Source organism: Poromitra crassiceps, assembly GCF_964638095.1.
Source record: "Poromitra crassiceps genome assembly, chromosome: 7".
Taxonomy (NCBI): Eukaryota; Metazoa; Chordata; class Actinopteri; order Beryciformes; family Melamphaidae; genus Poromitra; species Poromitra crassiceps.
Genome location: NC_139628.1, coordinates 28143740 through 28151239, shown reverse-complemented (window position 1 = coordinate 28151239; position 7500 = coordinate 28143740). Strand labels below are relative to the sequence as shown.

Sequence of the window (7500 nt, the reverse complement as noted above, 5' to 3'; positions counted from 1 at the left end):
AAAAAACCTGTATAGCTGCCGACTACAGATTTGTCCGGAAAACGATGGGACCCGGAGGCTGTCGCAGAGCCACACGCTCATGTGATCAAGATCAAGGAAATGCATTAAAACATTAAGGAGTAAAACAAGTCCTAGATGCGTCCTAAAAATATCCTCCGTAACCAATCGGCTGCCTGGGACTCAAACAGATGTGGGCTGAAAAGGATATCACAGCGATGGCGTTTCATCCCTTCTTAAAAGTGCCGGCGTCTAGTTATAGAAGCGCCTGTACTCTGTTAGATCCATTATAATGAGCGTATCAGCGGCTAACTGCGCTCATGAACGGATAACATCGTTAGAAACACTCAAGGGCTTTCAAAATGTTTGAGCTTGGTTTCATACCTATTTCCTCCGCAGTAAGAGGGCATATCTGATACGCTGCAAAGCTAGCTTCTGTGCTGTAGATAAGTGGCTATATTTAACAAAGTCGTTGAGAAGAATCACACACGTGGGGGGGCGCTTTACGCCATCGGTGATGTTATCAGGCGATGTTATCAGTCCAACTGTGGAGGGCTCTTGTTCTTTCAGGATTCAGAAAACAAGGCACCGCTTTTAGTTGGGATATTTCAAGAAACCTCGCAGACTTTTAATTGATTTAATTATTGGTAGATCGCCGCAAAGATTTCTCAGAGGCGGTGCTGCTCTGTCGGCAGAAATGATCTCTCTGGTTGAGTTCGACCTCAGGCCACGTCCACACGAATATGGATATTTTTGGAAACGCATTTTTCCTCATCCATTTTCAAATAAGTTCCCGCCCACACCAACGGTGTTTTGGAATAAAACGCTGTAATAAAAAATGATCTCTCCATCCACATACACGACAATGCAAAAACAATTTAAAACACCATCTCAAGAGATCTCAAGCAGAAGAGTAAAGTAAGAGAAATACAGTAAGGTTGACTTATAAACACGTCATTAAACCGTACTGATGACTACACACATAGGGTTGTATAGCTTAAAAGTAGCTACTACAGCTAGCTTGAGTCCCCCGCCCCATTCATTAGCAAGAGCGCTATAGGGTTCATAATGCTTGTTCGGCATGTTCACTGAGTGTCAGTCCAACATTGCTTAGCCAGAAAAAAAAATGTTTTGGCCCCGCCCACTGAGGTTTAACTCAACCAATGAGATTATTTCACGCCACTGGTAAAACCGGTTTGTCACAAGGTGTTTTATAGAGCAACAAGGACAAAAAACAGCAAAAAAAAAAAAAAAAAAAAAAAAAAAACGTGTGCCTGATGTATACAGTGCATGCTGTACAGTGTAGGGCTGTGTGTGTATGTGTGTGTGTGTGTGTGTGTGTGTGTGTGTGTGTGTGTGTGTGTGTGTGTGTGTGTATGTGTGTGTGTGTGTGTGTGTATGTGCGTGTGCGTGCGTGCGTGACACGTGCAGCAGCAGCAGCACTGGATCATTCCTGATTGTGCAGTATTGTTCCAGGCCATGCGTGGCAGTCTTTTGTCTTAACAATACATAAGCACACACAGCCAGCGACCAGGCGGGCGCAGTCAGTGTGTGTGCGACTCCACCACCACCGCCATTCAAAAGACACTCTGTTTCTGGATTAAAAATAGCCGGCCTTCGCATGAGAACCGGGGGATTCCCCGTGTGTACCAGATACATAGCGCCATGTTTTTCATTTAGTCTGGCCCCCATGAATCATCCCGCTGCTATGCACTGTGCGACTTCCTGCCACCTTTCAAGTGCCACTTATAGAGGAGTGAAATCACCGCATTAAATCAACTTGTAAATCCTCTCATTCACTGGTCGTCGATCGGCTTATATATTTATGAGCTCATCAATGATGTAGCTTAAGGCCTACATCATGAACGAGCCACGTCGGCAGCAGGATTCCATTGAGATCAGGATTCTCAGTCCCCTGCCAATAAGTGAATTGGAAGCAGATTACAATGAAACCCCCCCAATATGTTTGACTCTACATTTTCTTTGATATGGACGAAAATGGTGAAAAGTCAAACGTGGGTCAAACTGAGAAAGTATGAGTGATGTCAACGCCAACCTCATATAAATTATCCTGATTTACGCAGCAATCTATTGCATTATATCTTTTTGTCCGGACGTGGAGGTTGAAAAACAAGACATTGGCTTGAAAAGTGCAGTATTGCTCAACGGTAGCGATGCCAAAGGACTTTATTCTGGCTTCCCCCCTCCCCCTCCAACACAAAAAGTGATGTTAAATGATCATTATGAAACATCGCCATCACCCTCTAGTCAGCCCCATATCAAATGCCAGTAGGGTTGAGTACCGAAACCCCGTACCGATATCTGATGGTACCAACCGGGACCGAATTGGAACGCAGGTTTAGGTACCTCATGTAGGTGCCGTGTAGGTACCATGTAGGTGCCATGATGCACGAGCAGCTGAAATCGCCGGTGCATGCACCTTCATTAACATTATAGGGCAAAATAACGCGTAACATTATCGTTTAAAATCCTCTTTAGAAAGATACGTAACGATACACCATCCCCTATATCTGCCATTAAGGTTGTATATACCATCCCCTATATCTGCCATTGAGGTTGTATTTCCCCTATGATGCTGAATATGAAAGGTCCAGTGTTGCTCAAATGTGGCTTTCAAAGAGCGTCTGTGTGAAAAGACTGATCTCTCAAACATTCATCGTGAACTGTCCCCTCGCTATTTGAACAGACGTTTATTTCAGTGATATTTTTATGGGCGTTGTATATCGGTGTTATATATCTCTGGATTTCCCCTCCCTGAGGATTCCTCGTGGGGTTTTTTTTTTTTTACCCAAGGACTCAGATGCATGCTGATGATAATAATGACTATTTGAACTGTGCCTTTCCGCACAGAGAGAGAGAGAGAGAGAGAATGTTGGAAAACTAAATGGTAGAGAGGGGAAACAGTGTTAAGCAGAGAGTGTAAGGCCGAGGCGAGCGCTGCTATCGTGGCAGTGGTGAGAGGCCAGGGGATGAAGGTTGGGTAAATGATACAGTAATGGAGAGCACAGATACACGGATAAATGTTGCCTTTGTAGTTTATTTGATCACTCTGTGGCTCTGGGCCCAAAAACATCTCTGGCATATACTTGTGCCATATGAACCTTCTAGGACCCTGAGGACATCTGGGGCCGGTCTGCTGTCCCAAGGCTTGGAAGAAAACACGGTGAAGCAGCGCTTTTGTTATCATGCAACACCGACCTCCCCGATCATCAGATATGAGACAAGCCCCCAGACTCCCACAAGGTTAAAGGTCAAACGCCCCGATCGCATGAGACACGCCCCCAGACTCCCACAAGGTTAAAGGGATACGCCACCTTTTCGGGAGTTTGGCTCATTTGCCATATCCTCCCTACATAAACAAGATACACACTGCCTTTACCACCACTCTGCGCGCAGTATACAGCTGAGCTACGGTTGTCAAGTTAGTTAGATCGCCATAGAATGGAGGCTAATGGAACAGCCGTTCAAAATCACCAAAAACACACATCACAGCGGCAAAATACATGCTGCGCTCCGGGTACTCACCACAAGATGAAATATGAATCCAACATGCGGAGAAATTATCTTTTTTAAGGTAAATATAGATGGCCGGCATTACTTTGTAAACATGGCCACCAGGCATGCGCGGCATAGAGCGCTGGGTACAGCGGAAGCACTCTTTACAGGCAAACAAGGAAGTAACTCGGTGTGGGGATTTACTCCGAAAATGACGTTTCACGTAACTATGGATTAATATTTCATCTCGTGGGGAGTACCCGAAGCACAACATGCATTTTGGCGCTGTGAGATTTGCGTTTGACGTGTGTGGATGACAATATTTTTGTGTCTTTCACTTGATTTTAAATAGTTTACTTTTAAATGATTTTATCTTTTGTATTTCTTGTCTACTTGTGCACTTTTTAAATCGTAAATCTTTTTTACTGTATTGCATATTTTTATTACTCTGTAAAGCACTTTGAATTGCCGCAGTGTATGAAATGTGCTAGAATAAAGCGGTCTTGCCATGCATACGTGAAGACATTCATCTTAGTCAAAAGTCACAAGGTTGATCCTCCCTACAGCTAATATTCGTCCATCAACAGACTGAGAACAACAGTGAAAAATGCCTTAAATGGACATTTGAAGACTGATCACTCAACAGAACAGACAAACATGCTGACAATCTACATTGTAGAGTCTCCAATCCACCTGAGCTGCTTGTCATTGGCCTGTGGGAGGCAACGCAGGAAGAGACCCGAGCAAACAAGAGGAAGACTACTAGGGACCAGACACTAGGGACCAGGGAGTAGGGACCAGACACTAGGGACCAGACACTAGGGACCAGGGAGTAGGGACCAGACACTAGGGACCAGGGATTTGCGACCAGGATTCAAACCAAGAACCTTCTTGCTGTGAGGTGAAGAGTGCTAACCACTAGAGGAGTTGTTGAGAAAACTCACGTGTTGCTCTCCAATTCAGCCATTTCAAGGAACACGTCTGGTTGAGAGATACTAGACGTCTTCTAAAACAGCGGGTTGCTTCACGAGGAGATATACAGCTCTGTCACCACTTTTCCCTCTGTGAGGGAACGTCGTTACAGTCTCAACAGGCCCCTCTCAGGCCAGCGGCGTATACATTTCACTCTCATAAAGCATATCTATGACTCTGTGCCGTCCAAACACTTCAGCGTCTATTTCAACTTTACATGTGTCTTTAAATCTCCGTGTGTGCGTGAGGGACCTATATGTTTGTGCTGAGATCCCTCCAGCTATGCCACGAAACGCAAGACAAGAGAGAGCAGACAGAAAGGCCGTCTATGAGAATGAAATATGGGCTATAAACGGGTTGGAATCCAGCTGATAAACTTCAATGCTTAACTTAGTATTTCCCCTTACCTCTCATGCCTCTTTACATTAGACACTCTAATGAAGCAAGAAATGCCATGAGGATAAGCTTTGAGAATAACAACTGTCAGCAGGTGATGTGGACAAGTTGCTTCTGTTTCCCCTACTGGGACTGGACTCGCATTGCTGCACCAACTACAGAGAAGAATAACCCGGCATGGAGCTAAGTCTGATAATAACCAATGCCAACAATAATAACCGCCTTATCAATTCCATCGCCAATACCCAAAATATACACCAAAATATGATATCCAATATAATAATGGATCAGCATATTACTGACTTTATGACGAGGATATTGCCCTTAAGAAAAAATCAAGATCCTAACAGTCACGCTTCTACATTCTCTAATAGGGTTAACTTCTTGTAAATTTCATAATAATAATAATAATAATAATAATAATAATAATAATAATAATAATAATAATAGTGGTAAGCTTTAATAATTTGCGTGGGGGCCCCTGGAACCCCTCTCAAGGACCCCCGGTGGTCCCCGGACCCTACATTGAGAACCACCTTGACTTTATTGTGCAATCCTTGACAATGATCTATTTTTCTCTCTCCGCACACAGTTCTAGAAATGAACTAAACTCCCACTCCTGAGTGAGTAGCCATACCTACCTATCTACACGGCTCTACCTACCACACAGGGAACCTGCAAAGCCCCATGGGAGTAGTTGTTATATGAACATTATAGTCATATCACAGAAGATGAAAGGTAATATCCTTGTAAACTCACGCTGCTCTCTAAGGAATATGAGCATCCTTGTGGTTTTTGGATGGAGGTAGCCTATACCCTCTCTGTTATTGACCTAAATATTTCACCTCTGCTCAAACATCTGTAACCTATGAGTAATCTGCAGCAGCCTCAGAGTGTCCCTGTTAGCCTGTCCAAATGGTTCCAATATGCTGTACGCACGCCCAAGCTGGTAGCCCCCGGCCCCCGCACGTCTGTCTACACAAGAAGTTCAGTTTGATAAACACGGAGAATAGACCACTTTCCCTCTCTCCTGCTTGTAAATTCCACTGTTAACAAGTCCAGTCAAGCACGTTTTTTCTCTCTGTCTCTCTCTCTTCTGTTTTTGTTTCCTAACGCCTGCCAAGCCAGCCCGGCCACAGAGCTGCAGCAAGCGGAGGCGTAAACAACCTCCGCCAAATGAAATATTCCTCCAGCGAAAATCCTCATCTCCTGGACCTATGGGATCCCTATAATATTCGTATAATATTATTCCTATAGGGCCATGCAGCTATGCGAAATGAGTGAGTTTATAGGCTACAGACTTTATGGCAGATTCTTTCCCCCTGATATAAAATATCAATGGGCTACATATACTGTGCGTTTTTCCTATATCATCTATAATATTCATATAGGCTACTGTGTGACTGTTGTATACAACACCCCAGCGAGCATTTTTCGGTTGAAAAGACGTTTAAAAAACGTTTAGAGTCAACGTTGAAAAAACGTACAAGAAAGGTTCAAAAGTGAAAGTTTTTTCACCCACTATTTGCAGACGTCGAATGAACGTTCACATTTAGACCACATTTCACCATGATCTTAAAAGTAAAACTGCTACGCCTCACACGGGAGGCGAACCACTGACCTCTGGCATTCGGACCACCATGCCCTATCAACTGAGCTATACGTTTGCTGAAAAGTTGTAGGGCGCCAGGCATATATATAGCCTACTCTATCGCTAGCTCGTACACAGTATGGTTGCATGGTACCACAGGCTAAACGATCATGGGACAGGTGTATTTTATATCATGTGTATCATGATATTAGGCTATATTATGTAAGAGACTAAAATGATGTTGACTGTTGACTGTGTGTGTGTGTGTGCGAGTAGTCTGTAGGCTGGAGGGCTTCAGAGGTTATAACTTAATTTAACACCGGCAACTCAGGGGGGACACAGAGCCTTGTAGCCTGTTACATAGCGTGCCCAGAGCACCTCGTTCTGCACTTGGTGCAGACCGGTGCTGCAGACTCGCTTTGGTCTTCTAGTCAGTCACAGTCACAGCTGCAAGTACTTGCGCATGCGCGTTGCTGCAGGAACTCAATTCATTATTTTATAGTATTGCGCTAAAGTATTAACCATAGATGTGTCCTGGAAGCTTTTTGCTGGCACCACATAGCCTATATAGTCCCATATTTATGATATTTCATGTGACATAAAATGCGTTGAAATGTAGTTTTCGTGTAGACCAGATTTAAACTCTCAGTTAGACAATAAATTGGACAAATGCCAATTCACACACTATCAATATTGCCTATATCAAGCTACAACAAATGTTTTAACAAAATGATTAACCAAATTGTGTTTTTTGACACGATGTCGTTGTAACCGCATTTTAGCCGGTTGAAAAAAGGGTGAAATTAGGTCTTAGACGTTCAAACCCAATATCACCCAGATTTAAACTAAAAATCAACGTTGAAAAAACGTTTTGTGCTCGCTGGGACTGATCAAGTTTACAGTGACCAAATAGGCTATGGTGGTAGCCTACTTTTTCCTATGGTACAGTATCTCAATATTCCTATGATATCCCTATAGGGACTTTTGTGACTTTGGCACTCAATTGTGAGTTTACAACACTTTTCCTT

General features: G+C 43.6%; 1 protein-coding gene across 1 annotated transcript in view; it reads right to left on the bottom strand.

Annotated features, from left to right (window-relative positions):
- The window catches only part of tnfsf10l (TNF superfamily member 10, like), a 102891-nt gene that overhangs the window by 94474 nt on the left and 917 nt on the right, over positions 1–7500 (bottom strand). The window lies entirely within an intron of this gene.